Here is a 23,040-nt window from a genome sequence, read left to right as displayed (position 1 = left end):
AAGCCCTCGTTTGATGCAAGCAGATGCTCCCAGGTGTGTTCAGCAGCTGTTGCTCAGTGTTGATGCAAAGCTTTTGTGTTCCTCATGGAAGCAAGGAGCCATTGTGACACTGCAGGGGCTCATGGCATCAAGGAGACAATTGTAACACTACAGAACCTCCTAGAAACAAGACTCCATGATGACACCGTGGGGAATCATGGAACCACATGGAAATGTGTTCCTCATGAGACGCAGCAGGGCCTTGTTGGAACCAAAGACACCTCTGCAAAAAGCAGGGTAGCTCACAGAACCAAGGAGTCCATTGTTACAATAGAAAACCTATGGAAGCAAGGAGACCATTGTGACACAGTGGGGCCACATGAAAGCCACGAAGCCATTGTGACCCAGTGGGGCCTCATGGAATCAAGGAGACCATGGTGACACAGGTGATGCACATGAAGCCAAGGAGCCATTGTGACCCAGTGGGGCCTCATGGAATCAAGGAGACCATGGTGACACAGGTGATGCACATGAAGCCAAGGAGCCATTGTGACCCAGTGGGGCCTCATGGAATCAAGGAGACCATGGTGACACAGGTGATGCACATGAAGCCAAGGAGCCATTGTGACCCAGTGGGGCCTCATGGAATCAAGGAGACCATGGTGACACAGGTGATGCACATGAAGCCAAGGAGCCATTGTGACACAGCGGGGCTTCTTCCCTTCAGCTCTGCAGCTGGCTGTCCCACACCGAGGCACCATGTGCCAAGTGCTCTCCTCACGGCTCTGCCTGCACACAGGCCCAGAGAAGTTTTCCTGTTTGTAAGGAAAGAATGGAAAAGCCTGAGCAGCTTTCCTAAACAACAAACCCCACATGCTGAGTCCAGGCTGCCTGCAATGTTGTCCCCTTTCTACAAGGGACACTGTGAGCAGGAATGATGTCTGGGAGCAGAATTTTCGCAGTCTTTCCACTGAATTTTCTGTCCCTGTCCTTTGCCTGGCTCTCTGTTGCAGATGGAAGCTGCTGCTGCCTTTCTCAGCTTGAAGCCCTCGTTTGATGCAAGCAGATGCTCCCAGGTGTGTTCAGCAGCTGTTGCTCAGTGTTGATGCAAAGCTTTTGTGTTCCTCATGGAAGCAAGGAGCCATTGTGACACTGCAGGGGCTCATGGCATCAAGGAGACAATTGTGACAGTACAGAACCTCCTAGAAACAAGACTCCATGATGACACCGTGGGGAATCATGGAACCACATGGAAATGTGTTCCTCATGAGACACAGCAGGGCCTTGTTGGAACCAAAGACACCTCTGCAAAAAGCAGGGTAGCTCACAGAACCAAGGAGTCCATTGTTACAATAGAAAACCGATGGAAGCAAGGAGACCATGGTGACACAGTGGGGCCACATGAAAGCCACGGAGCCATTGTGACCCAGTGGGGCCTCATGGAATCAAGGAGACCATGGTGACACAGGTGATGCACATGAAGCCAAGGAGCCATTGTGACCCAGTGGGGCCTCATGGAATCAAGGAGACCATTTGACACAGGTGATGCACATGAAGCCAAGGAGCCATTGTGACCCAGTGGGGCCTCATGGAATCAAGGAGACCATGGTGACACAGGTGATGCACATGAAGTCAAGGAGCCATTGTGACACAGTGGGGCCTCATGGAATCAAGGAGACCATGGTGACACAGGTGATGCACATGAAGCCAAGGAGCCATTGTGACACAGTGGGGCCTCATGGAATCAAGGAGACCATGGTGACACAGGTGATGCACATGAAGCCAAGGAGCCATTGTGACACAGCGGGGCTTCTTCCCTTCAGCTCTGCAGGTGTCTGTCCCACACCGAGGCACCATGTGCCAAGTGCTCTGTTCAGGGCTCTGCCTGCACACAGGCCCAGAGAAGTTTTCCTGTTTGGAAGGAAAGAATGGAAAAGCCTGAGCAGGTTTCCTAAACAACAAACCCCACATGCTGAGTCCAGGCTGCCTGCAATGATGTCCCCTTTCTACAAGGGACACTGTGAGCAGGAATGATCTCTGGGAGCAGAATTCCCGCATTCTTTAACCGGAATTCTCTGTCTCTGTCCTTTGCCTGGCTCTCTGTTGCAGATGGAAGGTGCTGGTGCCATTCTCCACTTGAAGCCCACGTTTGATGCAAGCAGATGCTCCCAGGTGTGTTCAGCAGCTGTTGCTCAGTGTTGATGCCAAGCTTTTGTGTTCCTCATGGAAGCAAGGAGCCATTGTGACACTGCAGGGGCTCATGGCATCAAGGAGACAATTGTGACACTACAGAACCTCCTAGAAACAAGGCTCCATGGTGACACCGTGGGGAATCATGGAACCACATGGAAATATGTTCCTCATGAGACGCAGCAGGGCCTTATTGGAACCAAAGACACCTCTGCAAAAAGCAGGGTAGCTCACAGAACCAAGGAGTCCATTGTTACAATAGAAAACCTATGGAAGCAAGGAGCCATTGTGTCACAGTGGGGCCACATGGAAGCCACGGAGCCATTGTGACCCAGGGGGGCCTCATGGAATCAAGGAGACCATGGTGACACAGGTGATGCACATGAAGCCAAGGAGCCATTGTGACCCAGTGGGGCCTCATGGAATCAAGGACAGGTGATGCACATGAAGCCAAGGAGCCATTGTGACACAGTGGGGCCTCATGGAATCAAGGAGACCATTGTGACTCAGGTGATGTACATGAAGCCAAGGAGCCATTGTGACCCAGTGGGGCCTCATGGAATCAAGGAGACCATGGTGACACAGGTGATGCACATGAAGCCAAGGAGCCATTGTGACCCAGTGGGGCCTCATGGAATCAAGGAGACCATGGTGACACAGGTGATGCACATGAAGCCAAGGAGCCATTGTGACCCAGTGGGGCCTCATGGAATCAAGGAGACCATTTGACACAGGTGATGCACATGAAGCCAAGGAGCCATTGTGGCCCAGTGGGGCCTCATGGAATCAAGGAGACCATTTGACACAGGTGATGCACATGAAGCCAAGGAGCCATTGTGACCCAGTGGGGCCTCATGGAATCAAGGAGACCATGGTGACACAGGTGATGCACATGAAGTCAAGGAGCCATTGTGACCCAGTGGGGCCTCATGGAATCAAGGAGACCATGGTGACACAGGTGATGCACATGAAGCCAAGGAGCCATTGTGACACAGTGGGGCCTCATGGAATCAAGGACAGGTGATGCACATGAAGCCAAGGAGCCATTGTGACACAGTGGGGCCTCATGGAATCAAGGAGACCATGGTGACACAGGTGATGTACATGAAGCCAAGGAGCCATTGTGACACAGTGGGGCCTCATGGAATCAAGGAGACCATGGTGACACAGGTGATGCACATGAAGCCAAGGAGCCATTGTGACACCATGGGGCCTCATGGAATCAAGGAGACCATGGTGACACAGGTGATGCACATGAAGCCAAGGAGCCATTGTGACACAGCAGGGCTTCTTCCCTTCAGCTCTGCAGCTGGCTGTCCCACACCGAGGCACCATGTGCCAAGTGCTTTCCTCAGGGCTCTGCCTGCACACAGGACCAGAGAAGTTTTCCTATTTGTAAGGTTAAGAATGAAAAAGCCTGAGCAGGTTCCCTAGACAACCAACCCCACATGCTGAGTCCAGGCTGCCTGCAATGATGTCCCCTTTCTACAAGGGACACTGTGAGCAGGAATGATGTCTGGGAGCAGAATTTTCGCAGTCTTTCCACTGAATTCTCTGTCCCTGTCCTTTGCCTGGCTCTCTGTTGCAGATGGAAGCTGCTGGTGCCATTCTCCACTTGAAGCCCACGTTTGATGCAAGCAGATGCTCCCAGGTGTGTTCAGCAGCTGTTGCTCAGTGTTGATGCAAAGCTTTTGTGTTCCTCATGGAAGCAAGAACCCATTGTGACACTGCAGGGGCTCATGGCATCAAGGAGACAATTGTGACACTACAGAACCTCCTAGAAACAAGGCTCCATGGTGACACCGTGGGGAATCATGGAACCACATGGAAATGTGTTCCTGATGAGACACAGCAGGGCCTTGTTGGAACCAAAGACACCTCTGCAAAAAGCAGGGTAGCTCACAGAACCAAGGAGTCCATTGTTACAATCGAAAACCTATGGAAGCAAGGAGCCATTGTGTCACAGTGGGGCCACATGGAAGCCACGGAGCCATTGTGACCCAGGGGGGCCTCATGGAATCAAGGAGACCATGGTGACACAGGTGATGCACATGAAGCCAAGGAGCCATTGTGACACAGTGGGGCCTCATGGAATCAAGGACAGGTGATGCACATGAAGCCAAGGAGCCATTGTGACACAGTGGGGCCTCATGGAATCAAGGAGACCATTGTGACTCAGGTGATGTACATGAAGCCAAGGAGCCATTGTGACCCAGTGGGGCCTCATGGAATCAAGGAGACCATGGTGACACAGGTGATGCACATGAAGCCAAGGAGCCATTGTGACACAGTGGGGCCTCATGGAATCAAGGAGACCATGGTGACACAGGTGATGCACATGAAGCCAAGGAGCCATTGTGACCCAGTGGGGCCTCATGGAATCAAGGAGACCATTGTGACACAGGTGATGCACATGAAGCCAAGGAGCCATTGTGACCCAGTGGGGCCTCATGGAATCAAGGAGACCATGGTGACACAGGTGATGCACATGAAGCCAAGGAGCCATTGTGACACAGTGGGGCCTCATGGAATCAAGGAGACCATGGTGACACAGGTGATGCACATGAAGCCAAGGAGCCATTGTGACACAGTGGGGCCTCATGGAATCAAGGAGACCATGGTGACACAGGTGATGCACATGAAGTCAAGGAGCCATTGTGACACAGTCGGGCTTCTTCCCTTCAGCTCTGCAGCTGGCTGTCCCACACCGAGGCACCATGTGCCAAGTGCTTTCCTCAGGGCTCTGCCTGCACACAGGCCCAGAGAAGTTTTCCTGTTTGTAAGGAAAGAATGGAAAAGCCTGAGCAGCTTTCCTAAACAACCAACCCCACATGCTGAGTCCAGGCTGCCTGCAATGTTGTCCCCTTTCTACAAGGGACACTGTGAGCAGGAATGATGTCTGGGAGCAGAATTTTCGCAGTCTTTCCACTGAATTCTCTGTCCCTGTCCTTTGCCTGGCTCTCTGTTGCAGATGGAAGCTGCTGCTGCCTTTCTCAGCTTGAAGCCCTCGTTTGATGCAAGCAGATGCTCCCAGGTGTGTTCAGCAGCTGTTGCTCAGTGTTGATGCAAAGCTTTTGTGTTCCTCATGGAAGCAAGGAGCCATTGTGACACTGCAGGGGCTCATGGCATCAAGGAGACAATTGTAACACTACAGAACCTCCTAGAAACAAGACTCCATGATGACACCATGAAGAATCATGGAACCACATGGAAATGTGTTCCTCATGAGACACAGCAGGGCCTTGTTGGAACCAAAGACACCTCTGCAAAAAGCAGGGTAGCTCACAGAACCAAGGAGTCCATTGTTACAATAGAAAACCTATGGAAGCAAGGAGACCATTGTGACACAGTGGGGCCACATGAAAGCCACGAAACCATTGTGACCCAGTAGGGCCTAATGGAATTAAGGAGACCATGGTGACACAGGTGATGCACATGAAGCCAAGGAGCCATTGTGACCCAGTGGGGCCTCATGGAATCAAGGAGACCATGGTGACACAGGTGATGCACATGAAGCCAAGGAGCCATTGTGACCCAGTGGGGCCTCATGGAATCAAGGAGACCATGGTGACACAGGTGATGCACATGAAGCCAAGGAGCCATTGTGACCCAGTGGGGCCTCATGGAATCAAGGAGACCATGGTGACACAGGTGATGCACATGAAGCCAAGGAGCCATTGTGACACAGCGGGGCTTCTTCCCTTCAGCTCTGCAGCTGGCTGTCCCACACCGAGGCACCATGTGCCAAGTGCTTTCCTCAGGGCTCTGCCTGCACACAGGCCCAGAGAAGTTTTCCTGTTTGGAAGGAAAGAATGGAAAAGCCTGAGCAGGTTTCCTAAACAACAAACCCCACATGCTGAGTCCAGGCTGCCTGCAATGTTGTCCCCTTTCTACAAGGGACACTGTGAGCAGGAATGATGTCTGGGAGCAGAATTTTCGCAGTCTTTCCACTGAATTCTCTGTCCCTGTCCTTTGCCTGGCTCTCTGTTGCAGATGGAAGCTGCTGGTGCCTTTCTCAGCTTGAAGCCCTCGTTTGATGCAAGCAGATGCTCCCAGGTGTGTTCAGCAGCTGTTGCTCAGTGTTGATGCAAAGCTTTTGTGTTCCTCATGGAAGCAAGGAGCCATTGTGACACTGCAGGGGCTCATGGCATCAAGGAGACAATTGTGACAGTACAGAACCTCCTAGAAACAAGACTCCATGATGACACCGTGGGGAATCATGGAACCACATGGAAATGTGTTCCTCATGAGACACAGCAGGGCCTTGTTGGAACCAAAGACACCTCTGCAAAAAGCAGGGTAGCTCACAGAACCAAGGAGTCCATTGTTACCATAGAAAACCGATGGAAGCAAGGAGACCATGGTGACACAGTGGGGCCACATGAAAGCCAAGGAGCCATTGTGACCCAGTGGGGCCTCATGGAATCAAGGAGACCATGGTGACACAGGTGATGCACATGAAGCCAAGGAGCCATTGTGACCCAGTGGGGCCTCATGGAATCAAGGAGACCATGGTGACACAGGTGATGCACATGAAGCCAAGGAGCCATTGTGATACAGTGGGGCCTCATGGAATCAAGGAGACCATGGTGACACAGGTGATGCACATGAAGCCAAGGAGCCATTGTGACCCAGTGGGGCCTCATGGAATCAAGGAGACCATGGTGACACAGGTGATGCACATGAAGCCAAGGAGCCATTGTGACACAGTGAGGCCTCATGGAATCAAGGAGACCATGGTGACACAGGTGATGCACATGAAGCCAAGGAGCCATTGTGACACAGCGGGGCTTCTTCCCTTCAGCTCTGCAGCTGGCTGTCCCACACCGAGGCACCATGTGCCAAGTGCTTTCCTCAGGGCTCTGCCTGCACACAGGCCCAGAGAAGTTTTCCTCTTTGTAAGGAAAGAATGGAAAAGCCTGAGCAGGTTTCCTAAACAACAAACCCCACAGGCTGAGTCCAGGCTGCCTGCAATGATGTCCCCTTTCTACAAGGGACACTGTGAGCAGGAATGATGTCTGGGAGCAGAATTTTCGCAGTCTTTCCACTGAATTCTCTGTCCCTGTCCTTTGCCTGGCTCTCTGTTGCAGATGGAAGCTGCTGCTGCCTTTCTCAGCTTGAAGCCCTCGTTTGATGCAAGCAGATGCTCCCAGGTGTGTTCAGCAGCTGTTGCTCAGTGTTGATGCAAAGCTTTTGTGTTCCTCATGGAAGCAAGGAGCCATTGTGACACTGCAGGGGCTCATGGTATCAAGGAGACAATCGTGACAGTACAGAACCTCCTAGAAACAAGACTCCATGATGACACCGTGGGGAATCATGGAACCACATGGAAATGTGTTCCTCATGAGACGCAGCAGGGCCTTGTTGGAACCAAAGACACCTCTGCAAAAAGCAGGGTAGCTCACAGAACCAAGGAGTCCATTGTTACAATAGAAAACCTATGGAAGCAAGGAGACCATTGTGACACAGTGAGGCCACATGAAAGCCACGAAGCCATTGTGACCCAGTAGGGCCTCATGGAATCAAGGAGACCATGGTGACACAGGTGATGCACATGAAGCCAAGGAGCCATTGTGACACAGTGGGGCCTCATGGAATCAAGGAGACCATGGTGACACAGGTGATGCACATGAAGCCAAGGAGCCATTGTGACCCAGTGGGGCCTCATGGAATCAAGGAGACCATGGTGACACAGGTGATGCACATGAAGCCAAGGAGCCATTGTGACCCAGTGGGGCCTCATGGAATCAAGGAGACCATTGTGACACAGGTGATGCACATGAAGCCAAGGAGCCATTGTGACCCAGTGGGGCCTCATGGAATCAAGGAAACCATTGTGACACAGGTGATGCACATGAAGCCAAGGAGCCATTGTGACACAGTGGGGCCTCATGGAATCAAGGAGACCATGGTGACACAGGTGATGCACATGAAGCCAAGGAGCCATTGTGACACAGCGGGGCTTCTTCCCTTCAGCTCTGCAGCTGGCTGTCCCACACCGAGGCGCCATGTGCCAAGTGCTCTGTTCAGGGCTCTGCCTGCACACAGGCCCAGAGAAGTTTTCCTGTTTGGAAGGAAAGAATGGAAAAGCCTGAGCAGGTTTCCTAAACAACAAAGCCCACATGCTGAGTCCAGGCTGCCTGCAATGATGTCCCCTTTCTACAAGGGACACTGTGAGCAGGAATGATGTCTGGGAGCAGAATTTTCGCAGTCTTTCCACTGAATTCTCTGTCCCTGTCCTTTGCCTGGCTCTCTGTTGCAGATGGAAGCTGCTGGTGCCATTCTCCACTTGAAGCCCACGTTTGATGCAAGCAGATGCTCCCAGGTGTGTTCAGCAGCTGTTGCTCAGTGTTGATGCAAAGCTTTTGTGTTCCTCATGGAAGCAAGAACCCATTGTGACACTGCAGGGGCTCATGGCATCAAGGAGACAATTGTGACACTACAGAACCTCCTAGAAACAAGGCTCCATGGTGACACCGTGGGGAATCATGGAACCACATGGAAATGTGTTCCTGATGAGACACAGCAGGGCCTTGTTGGAACCAAAGACACCTCTGCAAAAAGCAGGGTAGCTCACAGAACCAAGGAGTCCATTGTTACAATAGAAAACCTATGGAAGCAAGGAGCCATTGTGTCACAGTGGGGCCACATGGAAGCCACGGAGCCATTGTGACCCAGGGGGGCCTCATGGAATCAAGGAGACCATGGTGACACAGGTGATGCACATGAAGCCAAGGAGCCATTGTGACACAGTGGGGCCTCATGGAATCAAGGACAGGTGATGCACATGAAGCCAAGGAGCCATTGTGACACAGTGGGGCCTCATGGAATCAAGGAGACCATTGTGACTCAGGTGATGTACATGAAGCCAAGGAGCCATTGTGACCCAGTGGGGCCTCATGGAATCAAGGAGACCATGGTGACACAGGTGATGCACATGAAGCCAAGGAGCCATTGTGACACAGTGGGGCCTCATGGAATCAAGGAGACCATGGTGACACAGGTGATGCACATGAAGCCAAGGAGCCATTGTGACACAGTGGGGCCTCATGGAATCAAGGAGACCATTGTGACACAGGTGATGCACATGAAGCCAAGGAGCCATTGTGACACAGTGGGGCCTCATGGAATCAAGGAGACCATGGTGACACAGGTGATGCACATGAAGCCAAGGAGCCATTGTGACCCAGTGGGGCCTCATGGAATCAAGGAGACCATGGTGACACAGGTGATGCACATGAAGCCAAGGAGCCATTGTGACACAGTGGGGCCTCATGGAATCAAGGAGACCATGGTGACACAGGTGATGCACATGAAGCCAAGGAGCCATTGTGACACAGTGGGGCTTCTTCCCTTCAGCTCTGCAGCTGGCTGTCCCACACCGAGGCACCATGTGCCAAGTGCTTTCCTCAGGGCTCTGCCTGCACACAGGCCCAGAGAAGTTTTCCTGTTTGTAAGGAAAGAATGGAAAAGCCTGAGCAGCTTTCCTAAACAACCAACCCCACATGCTGAGTCCAGGCTGCCTGCAATGTTGTCCCCTTTCTACAAGGGACACTGTGAGCAGGAATGATGTCTGGGAGCAGAATTTTCGCAGTCTTTCCACTGAATTCTCTGTCCCTGTCCTTTGCCTGGCTCTCTGTTGCAGATGGAAGCTGCTGCTGCCTTTCTCAGCTTGAAGCCCTCGTTTGATGCAAGCAGATGCTCCCAGGTGTGTTCAGCAGCTGTTGCTCAGTGTTGATGCAAAGCTTTTCTGTTCCTCATGGAAGCAAGGAGCCATTGTGACACTGCAGGGGCTCATGGCATCAAGGAGACAATTGTAACACTACAGAACCTCCTAGAAACAAGACTCCATGATGACACCATGAAGAATCATGGAACCACATGGAAATGTGTTCCTCATGAGACACAGCAGGGCCTTGTTGGAACCAAAGACACCTCTGCAAAAAGCAGGGTAGCTCACAGAACCAAGGAGTCCATTGTTACAATAGAAAACCTATGGAAGCAAGGAGACCATTGTGACACAGTGGGGCCACATGAAAGCCACGAAACCATTGTGACCCAGTAGGGCCTAATGGAATTAAGGAGACCATGGTGACACAGGTGATGCACATGAAGCCAAGGAGCCATTGTGACCCAGTGGGGCCTCATGGAATCAAGGAGACCATGGTGACACAGGTGATGCACATGAAGCCAAGGAGCCATTGTGACCCAGTGGGGCCTCATGGAATCAAGGAGACCATGGTGACACAGGTGATGCACATGAAGCCAAGGAGCCATTGTGACCCAGTGGGGCCTCATGGAATCAAGGAGACCATGGTGACACAGGTGATGCACATGAAGCCAAGGAGCCATTGTGACACAGCGGGGCTTCTTCCCTTCAGCTCTGCAGCTGGCTGTCCCACACCGAGGCACCATGTGCCAAGTGCTTTCCTCAGGGCTCTGCCTGCACACAGGCCCAGAGAAGTTTTCCTGTTTGGAAGGAAAGAATGGAAAAGCCTGAGCAGGTTTCCTAAACAACAAACCCCACATGCTGAGTCCAGGCTGCCTGCAATGTTGTCCCCTTTCTACAAGGGACACTGTGAGCAGGAATGATGTCTGGGAGCAGAATTTTCGCAGTCTTTCCACTGAATTCTCTGTCCCTGTCCTTTGCCTGGCTCTCTGTTGCAGATGGAAGCTGCTGGTGCCTTTCTCAGCTTGAAGCCCTCGTTTGATGCAAGCAGATGCTCCCAGGTGTGTTCAGCAGCTGTTGCTCAGTGTTGATGCAAAGCTTTTGTGTTCCTCATGGAAGCAAGGAGCCATTGTGACACTGCAGGGGCTCATGGCATCAAGGAGACAATTGTGACAGTACAGAACCTCCTAGAAACAAGACTCCATGATGACACCGTGGGGAATCATGGAACCACATGGAAATGTGTTCCTCATGAGACACAGCAGGGCCTTGTTGGAACCAAAGACACCTCTGCAAAAAGCAGGGTAGCTCACAGAACCAAGGAGTCCATTGTTACCATAGAAAACCGATGGAAGCAAGGAGACCATGGTGACACAGTGGGGCCACATGAAAGCCAAGGAGCCATTGTGACCCAGTGGGGCCTCATGGAATCAAGGAGACCATGGTGACACAGGTGATGCACATGAAGCCAAGGAGCCATTGTGACCCAGTGGGGCCTCATGGAATCAAGGAGACCATGGTGACACAGGTGATGCACATGAAGCCAAGGAGCCATTGTGACCCAGTGGGGCCTCATGGAATCAAGGAGACCATGGTGACACAGGTGATGCACATGAAGCCAAGGAGCCATTGTGACACAGTGAGGCCTCATGGAATCAAGGAGACCATGGTGACACAGGTGATGCACATGAAGCCAAGGAGCCATTGTGACACAGCGGGGCTTCTTCCCTTCAGCTCTGCAGCTGGCTGTCCCACACCGAGGCACCATGTGCCAAGTGCTTTCCTCAGGGCTCTGCCTGCACACAGGCCCAGAGAAGTTTTCCTCTTTGTAAGGAAAGAATGGAAAAGCCTGAGCAGGTTTCCTAAACAACAAACCCCACAGGCTGAGTCCAGGCTGCCTGCAATGATGTCCCCTTTCTACAAGGGACACTGTGAGCAGGAATGATGTCTGGGAGCAGAATTTTCGCAGTCTTTCCACTGAATTCTCTGTCCCTGTCCTTTGCCTGGCTCTCTGTTGCAGATGGAAGCTTCTGCTGCCTTTCTCAGCTTGAAGCCCTCGTTTGATGCAAGCAGATGCTCCCAGGTGTGTTCAGCAGCTGTTGCTCAGTGTTGATGCAAAGCTTTTGTGTTCCTCATGGAAGCAAGGAGCCATTGTGACACTGCAGGGGCTCATGGTATCAAGGAGACAATCGTGACAGTACAGAACCTCCTAGAAACAAGACTCCATGATGACACCGTGGGGAATCATGGAACCACATGGAAATGTGTTCCTCATGAGACGCAGCAGGGCCTTGTTGGAACCAAAGACACCTCTGCAAAAAGCAGGGTAGCTCACAGAACCAAGGAGTCCATTGTTACAATAGAAAACCTATGGAAGCAAGGAGACCATTGTGACACAGTGAGGCCACATGAAAGCCACGAAGCCATTGTGACCCAGTAGGGCCTCATGGAATCAAGGAGACCATGGTGACACAGGTGATGCACATGAAGCCAAGGAGCCATTGTGACCCAGTGGGGCCTCATGGAATCAAGGAGACCATGGTGACACAGGTGATGCACATGAAGCCAAGGAGCCATTGTGACCCAGTGGGGCCTCATGGAATCAAGGAGACCATGGTGACACAGGTGATGCACATGAAGCCAAGGAGCCATTGTGACCCAGTGGGGCCTCATGGAATCAAGGAGACCATTGTGACACAGGTGATGCACATGAAGCCAAGGAGCCATTGTGACCCAGTGGGGCCTCATGGAATCAAGGAAACCATTGTGACACAGGTGATGCACATGAAGCCAAGGAGCCATTGTGACACAGTGGGGCCTCATGGAATCAAGGAGACCATGGTGACACAGGTGATGCACATGAAGCCAAGGAGCCATTGTGACACAGCGGGGCTTCTTCCCTTCAGCTCTGCAGCTGGCTGTCCCAGACCGAGGCGCCATGTGCCAAGTGCTCTGTTCAGGGCTCTGCCTGCACACAGGCCCAGAGAAGTTTTCCTGTTTGGAAGGAAAGAATGGAAAAGCCTGAGCAGGTTTCCTAAACAACAAAGCCCACATGCTGAGTCCAGGCTGCCTGCAATGTTGTCCCCTTTCTACAAGGGACACTGTGAGCAGGAATGATGTCTGGGAGCAGAATTTTCGCAGTCTTTCCACGGAATTCTCTGTCCCTGTCCTTTGCCTGGCTCTCTGTTGCAGTTGGAAGCTGCTGCTGCCTTTCTCAGCTTGAAGCCCTCGTTTGATGCAAGCAGATGCTCCCAGGTGTGTTCAGCAGCTGTTGCTCAGTGTTGATGCAAAGCTTTTGTGTTCCTCATGGAAGCAAGGAGCCATTGTGACACTGCAGGGGCTCATGGCATCAAGGAGACAATTGTGACACGACAGAACCTCCTAGAAACCAGACTCCATGATGACACCGTGGGGAATCATGGAACCACATGGAAATGTGTTCCTCATGAGATGCAGCAGGGCCTTGTTGGAACCAAAGACACCTCTGCAAAAAGCAGGGTAGCTCACAGAACCAAGGAGTCCATTGTTACAATAGAAAACCGATGGAAGCAAGGAGACCATTGTGACACAGTGGGGCCACATGGAAGCCACGGAGCCATTGTGACCCAGTGGGGCCTCATGGAATCAAGGAGACCATGGTGACACAGGTGATGCACATGAAGCCAAGGAGCCATTGTGACACAGTGGGGCCTCATGGAATCAAGGAGACCATGGTGACACAGGTGATGCACATGAAGCCAAGGAGCCATTGTGACCCAGTGGGGGCTCATGGAATCAAGGAGACCATGGTGACACAGGTGATGCACATGAAGCCAAGGAGCCATTGTGACCCAGTGGGGCCTCATGGAATCAAGGAGACCATGGTGACACAGGTGATGCACATGAAGCCAAGGAGCCATTGTGACACAGTGGGGCCTCATGGAATCAAGGAAACCATTGTGACACAGGTGATGCACATGAAGCCAAGGAGCCATTGTAACACAGTGAGGCCTCATGGAATCATGGAGACCATTGTGACACAGGTGATGCACATGAAGCCAAGGAGCCATTGTGACACAGCGGGGCTTCTTCCCTTCAGCTCTGCAGCTGGCTGTCCCACACCGAGGCACCATGTGCCAAGTGCTCTCCTCAGGGCTCTGCCTGCACACAGGCCCAGAGAAGTTTTCCTGTTTGTAAGGAAAGAATGGAAAAGCCTGAGCAGCTTTCCTAAACAACAAACCCACATGCTGAGTCCAGGCTGCCTGCAATGTTGTCCCCTTTCTACAAGGGACACTGTGAGCAGGAATGATGTCTGGGAGCAGAATTTTCGCAGTCTTTCCACTGAATTCTCTGTCCCTGTCCTTTGCCTGGCTCTCTGTTGCAGATGGAAGCTGCTGCTGCCTTTCTCAGCTTGAAGCCCTCGTTTGATGCAAGCAGATGCTCCCAGGTGTGTTCAGCAGCTGTTGCTCAGTGTTGATGCAAAGCTTTTGTGTTCCTCATGGAAGCAAGGAGCCATTGTGACACTGCAGGGGCTCATGGCATCAAGGAGACAATTGTGACACTACAGAACCTCCTAGAAACAAGGCGCCATGGTGACACCGTGGGGAATCATGGAACCACATGGAAATGAGTTCCTCATGAGACGCAGCAGGGCCTTGTTGGAACCAAAGACACCTCTGCAAAAAGCAGGGTAGCTCACAGAACCAAGGAGTCCATTGTTACAATAGAAAACCTATGGAAGCAAGGAGACCATTGTGACACAGTGGGGCCACATGAAAGCCACGGAGCCATTGTGACCCAGTTGGGCCTCATGGAATCAAGGAGACCATGGTGACACAGGTGATGCACATGAAGCCAAGGAGCCATTGTGACACAGTGGGGCCTCATGGAATCAAGGAGACCATGGTGACACAGGTGATGCACATGAAGCCAAGGAGCCATTGTGACCCAGTGGGGCCTCATGGAATCAAGGAGACCATGGTGACACAGGTGATGCACATGAAGCCAAGGAGCCATTGTGACCCAGTGGGGCCTCATGGAATCAAGGAGACCATGGTGACACAGGTGATGCACATGAAGCCAAGGAGCCATTGTGACACAGTGAGGCCTCATGGAATCAAGGAGACCATGGTGACACAGGTGATGCACATGAAGCCAAGGAGCCATTGTGACACAGCGGGGCTTCTTCCCTTCAGCTCTGCAGCTGGCTGTCCCACACCGAGGCGCCATGTGCCAAGTGCTCTGTTCAGGGCTCTGCCTGCACACAGGCCCAGAGAAGTTTTCCTGTTTGTAAGGAAAGAATGGAAAAGCCTGAGCAGCTTTCCTAAACAACAAACCCCACATGCTCAGTCCAGGCTGCCTGCAATGTTGTCCCCTTTCTACAAGGGACACTGTGAGCAGGAATGATGTCTGGGAGCAGAATTTTCGCAGTCTTTCCACTGAATTCTCTGTCCCTGTCCTTTGCCTGGCTCTCTGTTGCAGATGGAAGCTGCTGCTGCCTTTCTCAGCTTGAAGCCCTCGTTTGATGCAAGCAGATGCTCCCAGGTGTGTTCAGCAGCTGTTGCTCAGTGTTGATGCAAAGCTTTTGTGTTCCTCATGGAAGCAAGGAGCCATTGTGACACTGCAGGGGCTCATGGCATCAAGGAGACAATTGTGACACTACAGAACCTCCTAGAAACAAGGCTCCATGGTGACACCGTGGGGAATCATGGAACCACATGGAAATGTGTTCCTCATGAGACGCAGCAGGGCCTTGTTGGAACCAAAGACACCTCTGCAAAAAGCAGGGTAGCTCACAGAACCAAGGAGTCCATTGTTACAATAGAAAACCTATGGAAGCAAGGAGACCATTGTGACACAGTGGGACCACATGGAAGCCAAGGAGCCATTGTGACCCAGTGGGGCCTCATGGAATCAAGGAGACCATGGTGACACAGGTGATGCACATGAAGCCAAGGAGCCATTGTGACACAGCGGGGCCTCATGGAATCAAGGAGACCATGGTGACACAGGTGATGCACATGAAGCCAAGGAGCCATTGTGACCCAGTGGGGCCTCATGGAATCAAGGAGACCATGGTGACACAGGTGATGCACATGAAGCCAAGGAGCCATTGTGACCCAGTGGGGCCTCATGGAATCAAGGAGACCATGGTGACACAGGTGATGCACATGAAGCCAAGGAGCCATTGTGACACAGCGGGGCTTCTTCCCTTCAGCTCTGCAGCTGGCTGTCCCACACCGAGGCACCATGTGCCAAGTGCTCTCCTCAGGGCTCTGCCTGCACACAGGCCCAGAGAAGTTTTCCTGTTTGTAAGGAAAGAATGGAAAAGCCTGAGCAGCTTTCCTAAACAACAAACCCCACATGCTGAGTCCAGGCTGCCTGCAATGATGTCCCCTTTCTACAAGGGACACTGTGAGCAGGAATGATGTCTGGGAGCAGAATTTTCGCAGTCTTTCCACGGAATTCTCTGTCCCTGTCCTTTGCCTGGCTCTCTGTTGCAGATGGAAGCTGCTGCTGCCTTTCTCAGCTTGAAGCCCTCGTTTGATGCAAGCAGATGCTCCCAGGTGTGTTCAGCAGCTGTTGCTCAGTGTTGATGCAAAGCTTTTGTGTTCCTCATGGAAGCAAGGAGCCATTGTGACACTGCAGGGGCTCATGGCATCAAGGAGACAATTGTGACACTACAGAACCTCCTAGAAACAAGGCTCCATGGTGACACCGTGGGGAATCATGGAACCACATGGAAATGTGTTCCTCATGAGACGCAGCAGGGCCTTGTTGGAACCAAAGACACCTCTGCAAAAAGCAGGGTAGCTCACAGAACCAAGGAGTCCATTGTTACAATAGAAAACCTATGGAAGCAAGGAGACCATTGTGACACAGTGGGGCCACATGAAAGCCACAGAGCCATTGTGACCCAGTGGGGCCTCATGGAATCAAGGAGACCATGGTGACACAGGTGATGCACATGAAGCCAAGGAGCCATTGTGACCCAGTGGGGCCTCATGGAATCAAGGAGACCATGGTGACACAGGTGATGCACATGAAGCCAAGGAGCCATTGTGACCCAGTGGGGCCTCATGGAATCAAGGAGACCATGGTGACACAGGTGATGCACATGAAGCCAAGGAGCCATTGTGACCCAGTGGGGCCTCATGGAATCAAGGAGACCATGGTGACACAGGTGATGCACATGAAGCCAAGGAGCCATTGTGACCCAGTGGGGCCTCATGGAATCAAGGAGACCATGGTGACACAGGTGATGCACATGAAGCCAAGGAGCCATTGTGACACAGTGGGGCCTCATGGAATCAAGGAGACCATGGTGACACAGGTGATGCACATGAAGCCAAGGAGCCATTGTGACACAGCAGGGCTTCTTCCCTTCAGCTCTGCAGCTGGCTGTCCCACACCGAGGCACCATGTGCCAAGTGCTTTCCTCAGGGCTCTGCCTGCACACAGGCCCAGAGAAGTTTTCCTCTTTGTAAGGAAAGAATGGAAAAGCCTGAGCAGCTTTCCTAAACAACAAACCCCACATGCTGAGTCCAGGCTGCCTGCAATGTTGTCCCCTTTCTACAAGGGACACTGTGAGCAGGAATGATGTCTGGGAGCAGAATTTTCGCAGTCTTTCCACTGAATTCTCTGTCCCTGTCCTTTGCCTGGCTCTCTGTTGCAGATGGAAGCTGCTGCTGCCTTTCTCAGCTTGAAGCCCTCGTTTGATGCAAGCAGATGCTCCCAGGTGTGTTCAGCAGCTGTTGCTCAGTGTTGATGCAAAGCTTTTGTGTTCCTCATGGAAGCAAGGAGCCATTGTGACACTGCAGGGGCTCATGGCATCAAGGAGACAATTGTGACACTACAGAACCTCCTAGAAACAAGGCGCCATGGTGACACCGTGGGGAATCATGGAACCACATGGAAATGAGTTCCTCATGAGACGCAGCAGGGCCTTGTTGGAACCAAAGACACCTCTGCAAAAAGCAGGGTAGCTCACAGAACCAAGGAGTCCATTGTTACAATAGAAAACCTATGGAAGCAAGGAGACCATTGTGACACAGTGGGGCCACATGAAAGCCACGGAGCCATTGTGACCCAGTTGGGCCTCATGGAATCAAGGAGACCATGGTGACACAGGTGATGCACATGAAGCCAAGGAGCCATTGTGACACAGTGGGGCCTCATGGAATCAAGGAGACCATTGTGACACAGGTGATGCACATGAAGCCAAGGAGCCATTGTGACACAGTGGGGCCTCATGGAATCAAGGAGACCATGGTGACACAGGTGATGCACATGAAGCCAAGGAGCCATTGTGACCCAGTGGGGCCTCATGGAATCAAGGAGACCATGGTGACACAGGTGATGCACATGAAGCCAAGGAGCCATTGTGACACAGTGAGGCCTCATGGAATCAAGGAGACCATGGTGACACAGGTGATGCACATGAAGCCAAGGAGCCATTGTGACACAGCGGGGCTTCTTCCCTTCAGCTCTGCAGCTGGCTGTCCCACACCGAGGCGCCATGTGCCAAGTGCTCTGTTCAGGGCTCTGCCTGCACACAGGCCCAGAGAAGTTTTCCTGTTTGTAAGGAAAGAATGGAAAAGCCTGAGCAGCTTTCCTAAACAACAAACCCCACATGCTGAGTCCAGGCTGCCTGCAATGTTGTCCCCTTTCTACAAGGGACACTGTGAGCAGGAATGATGTCTGGGAGCAGAATTTTCGCAGTCTTTCCACTGAATTCTCTGTCCCTGTCCTTTGCCTGGCTCTCTGTTGCAGATGGAAGCTGCTGCTGCCTTTCTCAGCTTGAAGCCCTCGTTTGATGCAAGCAGATGCTCCCAGGTGTGTTCAGCAGCTGTTGCTCAGTGTTGATGCAAAGCTTTTGTGTTCCTCATGGAAGCAAGGAGCCATTGTGACACTGCAGGGGCTCATGGCATCAAGGAGACAATTGTGACACTACAGAACCTCCTAGAAACAAGGCTCCATGGTGACACCGTGGCGAATCATGGAACCACATGGAAATGTGTTCCTCATGAGACGCAGCAGGGCCTTGTTGGAACCAAAGACACCTCTGCAAAAAGCAGGGTAGCTCACAGAACCAAGGAGTCCATTGTTACAATAGAAAACCTATGGAAGCAAGGAGACCATTGTGACACAGTGGGACCACATGGAAGCCAAGGAGCCATTGTGACCCAGTGGGGCCTCATGGAATCAAGGAGACCATGGTGACACAGGTGATGCACATGAAGACAAGGAGCCATTGTGACCCAGCGGGGCCTCATGGAATCAAGGAGACCATGGTGACACAGGTGATGCACATGAAGCCAAGGAGCCATTGTGACCCAGTGGGGCCTCATGGAATCAAGGAGACCATGGTGACACAGGTGATGCACATGAAGCCAAGGAGCCATTGTGACCCAGTGGGGCCTCATGGAATCAAGGAGACCATGGTGACACAGGTGATGCACATGAAGCCAAGGAGCCATTGTGACACAGCGGGGCTTCTTCCCTTCAGCTCTGCAGCTGGCTGTCCCACACCGAGGCACCATGTGCCAAGTGCTTTCCTCAGGGCTCTGCCTGCACACAGGCCCAGAGAAATTTTCCTGTTTGTAAGGAAAGAATGGAAAAGCCTGAGCAGGTTTCCTAAACAACAAACCCCACAGGCTGAGTCCAGGCTGCCTGCAATGATGTCCCCTTTCTACAAGGGACACTGTGAGCAGGAATGATGTCTGGGAGCAGAATTTTCGCAGTCTTTCCACTGAATTCTCTGTCCCTGTCCTTTGCCTGGCTCTCTGTTGCAGATGGAAGCTGCTGCTGCCTTTCTCAGCTTGAAGCCCTCGTTTGATGCAAGCAGATGCTCCCAGGTGTGTTCAGCAGCTGTTGCTCAGTGTTGATGCAAAGCTTTTGTGTTCCTCATGGAAGCAAGGAGCCATTGTGAACCTGCAGGGGCTCATGGCATCAAGGAGACAATTGTGACAGTACAGAACCTCCTAGAAACAAGACTCCATGATGACACCGTGGGGAATCATGGAACCACATGGAAATGTGTTCCTCATGAGACGCAGCAGGGCCTTGTTGGAACCAAAGACACCTCTGCAAAAAGCAGGGTAGCTCACAGAACCAAGGAGTCCATTGTTACAATAGAAAACCTATGGAAGCAAGGAGACCATTGTGACACAGTGGGACCACATGGAAGCCAAGGAGCCATTGTGACCCAGTAGGGCCTCATGGAATCAAGGAGACCATGGTGACACAGGTGATGCACATGAAGCCAAGGAGCCATTGTGACACAGCGGGGCCTCATGGAATCAAGGAGACCATGGTGACACAGGTGATGCACATGAAGCCAAGGAGCCATTGTGACCCAGTGGGGCCTCATGGAATCAAGGAGACCATGGTGACACAGGTGATGCACATGAAGCCAAGGAGCCATTGTGACCCAGTGGGGCCTCATGGAATCAAGGAGACCATTGTGACACAGGTGATGCACATGAAGCCAAGGAGCCATTGTGACCCAGTGGGGCCTCATGGAATCAAGGAAACCATTGTGACACAGGTGATGCACATGAAGCCAAGGAGCCATTGTGACACAGTGAGGCCGCATGGAATCAAGGAGACCATGGTGACACAGGTGATGCACATGAAGCCAAGGAGCCATTGTGACACAGCGGGGCTTCTTCCCTTCAGCTCTGCAGCTGGCTGTCCCACACCGAGGCACCATGTGCCAAGTGCTCTGTTCAGGGCTCTGCCTGCACACAGGCCCAGAGAAGTTTTCCTGTTTGTAAGGAAAGAATGGAAAAGCCTGAGCAGCTTTCCTAAACAACAAACCCCACATGCTGAGTCCAGGCTGCCTGCAATGATGTCCCCTTTCTACAAGGGACACTGTGAGCAGGAATGATGTCTGGGAGCAGAATTTTCGCAGTCTTTCCACGGAATTCTCTGTCCCTGTCCTTTGCCTGGCTCTCTGTTGCAGATGGAAGCTGCTGCTGCCTTTCTCAGCTTGAAGCCCTCGTTTGATGCAAGCAGATGCTCCCAGGTGTGTTCAGCAGCTGTTGCTCAGTGTTGATGCAAAGCTTTTGTGTTCCTCATGGAAGCAAGGAGCCATTGTGACACTGCAGGGGCTCATGGCATCAAGGAGACAATTGTGACACTACAGAACCTCCTAGAAACAAGGCTCCATGGTGACACCGTGGGGAATCATGGAACCACATGGAAATGTGTTCCTCATGAGACGCAGCAGGGCCTTGTTGGAACCAAAGACACCTCTGCAAAAAGCAGGGTAGCTCACAGAACCAAGGAGTCCATTGTTACAATAGAAAACCTATGGAAGCAAGGAGACCATTGTGACACAGTGGGGCCACATGAAAGCCACGGAGCCATTGTGACCCAGTGGGGCCTCATGGAATCAAGGAGACCATGGTGACACAGGTGATGCACATGAAGCCAAGGAGCCATTGTGACACAGTGGGGCCTCATGGAATCAAGGAGACCATGGTGACACAGGTGATGCACATGAAGCCAAGGAGCCATTGTGACCCAGTGGGGCCTCATGGAATCAAGGAGACCATGGTGACACAGGTGATGCACATGAAGCCAAGGAGCCATTGTGACACAGTGGGGCCTCATGGAATCAAGGAGACCATGGTGACACAGGTGATGCACATGAAGCCAAGGAGCCATTGTGACACAGCAGGGCTTCTTCCCTTCAGCTCTGCAGCTGGCTGTCCCACACCGAGGCACCATGTGCCAAGTGCTTTCCTCAGGGCTCTGCCTGCACACAGGCCCAGAGAAGTTTTCCTGTTTGTAAGGAAAGAATGGAAAAGCCTGAGCAGCTTTCCTAAACAACAAACCCCACATGCTGAGTCCAGGCTGCCTGCAATGTTGTCCCCTTTCTACAAGGGACACTGTGAGCAGGAATGATGTCTGGGAGCAGAATTTTCGCAGTCTTTCCACTGAATTCTCTGTCCCTGTCCTTTGCCTGGCTCTCTGTTGCAGATGGAAGCTGCTGCTGCCTTTCTCAGCTTGAAGCCCTCGTTTGATGCAAGCAGATGCTCCCAGGTGTGTTCAGCAGCTGTTGCTCAGTGTTGATGCAAAGCTTTTGTGTTCCTCATGGAAGCAAGGAGCCATTGTGACACTGCAGGGGCTCATGGCATCAAGGAGACAATTGTGACACTACAGAACCTCCTAGAAACAAGGCGCCATGGTGACACCGTGGGGAATCATGGAACCACATGGAAATGAGTTCCTCATGAGACGCAGCAGGGCCTTGTTGGAACCAAAGACACCTCTGCAAAAAGCAGGGTAGCTCACAGAACCAAGGAGTCCATTGTTACAATAGAAAACCTATGGAAGCAAGGAGACCATTGTGACACAGTGGGGCCACATGAAAGCCACGGAGCCATTGTGACCCAGTTGGGCCTCATGGAATCAAGGAGACCATGGTGACACAGGTGATGCACATGAAGCCAAGGAGCCATTGTGACACAGTGGGGCCTCATGGAATCAAGGAGACCATGGTGACACAGGTGATGCACATGAAGCCAAGGAGCCATTGTGACACAGCGGGGCCTCATGGAATCAAGGAGACCATGGTGACACAGGTGATGCACATGAAGCCAAGGAGCCATTGTGACCCAGTGGGGCCTCATGGAATCAAGGAGACCATGGTGACACAGGTGATGCACATGAAGCCAAGGAGCCATTGTGACACAGTGAGGCCTCATGGAATCAAGGAGACCATGGTGACACAGGTGATGCACATGAAGCCAAGGAGCCATTGTGACACAGCGGGGCTTCTTCCCTTCAGCTCTGCAGCTGGCTGTCCCACACCGAGGCGCCATGTGCCAAGTGCTCTCCTCAGGGCTCTGCCTGCACACAGGCCCAGAGAAGTTTTCCTGTTTGTAAGGAAAGAATGGAAAAGCCTGAGCAGCTTTCCTAAACAACAAACCCCACATGCTGAGTCCAGGCTGCCTGCAATGTTGTCCCCTTTCTACAAGGGACACTGTGAGCAGGAATGATGTCTGGGAGCAGAATTTTCGCAGTCTTTCCACTGAATTCTCTGTCCCTGTCCTTTGCCTGGCTCTCTGTTGCAGATGGAAGCTGCTGCTGCCTTTCTCAGCTTGAAGCCCTCGTTTGATGCAAGCAGATGCTCCCAGGTGTGTTCAGCAGCTGTTGCTCAGTGTTGATGCAAAGCTTTTGTGTTCCTCATGGAAGCAAGGAGCCATTGTGAC

This window comes from Corvus hawaiiensis, chromosome 11 (genome assembly GCF_020740725.1).
Source record: "Corvus hawaiiensis isolate bCorHaw1 chromosome 11, bCorHaw1.pri.cur, whole genome shotgun sequence".
Lineage (NCBI taxonomy): Eukaryota > Metazoa > Chordata > Aves > Passeriformes > Corvidae > Corvus > Corvus hawaiiensis.
Note: the sequence above shows the minus strand (reverse complement) of the source record.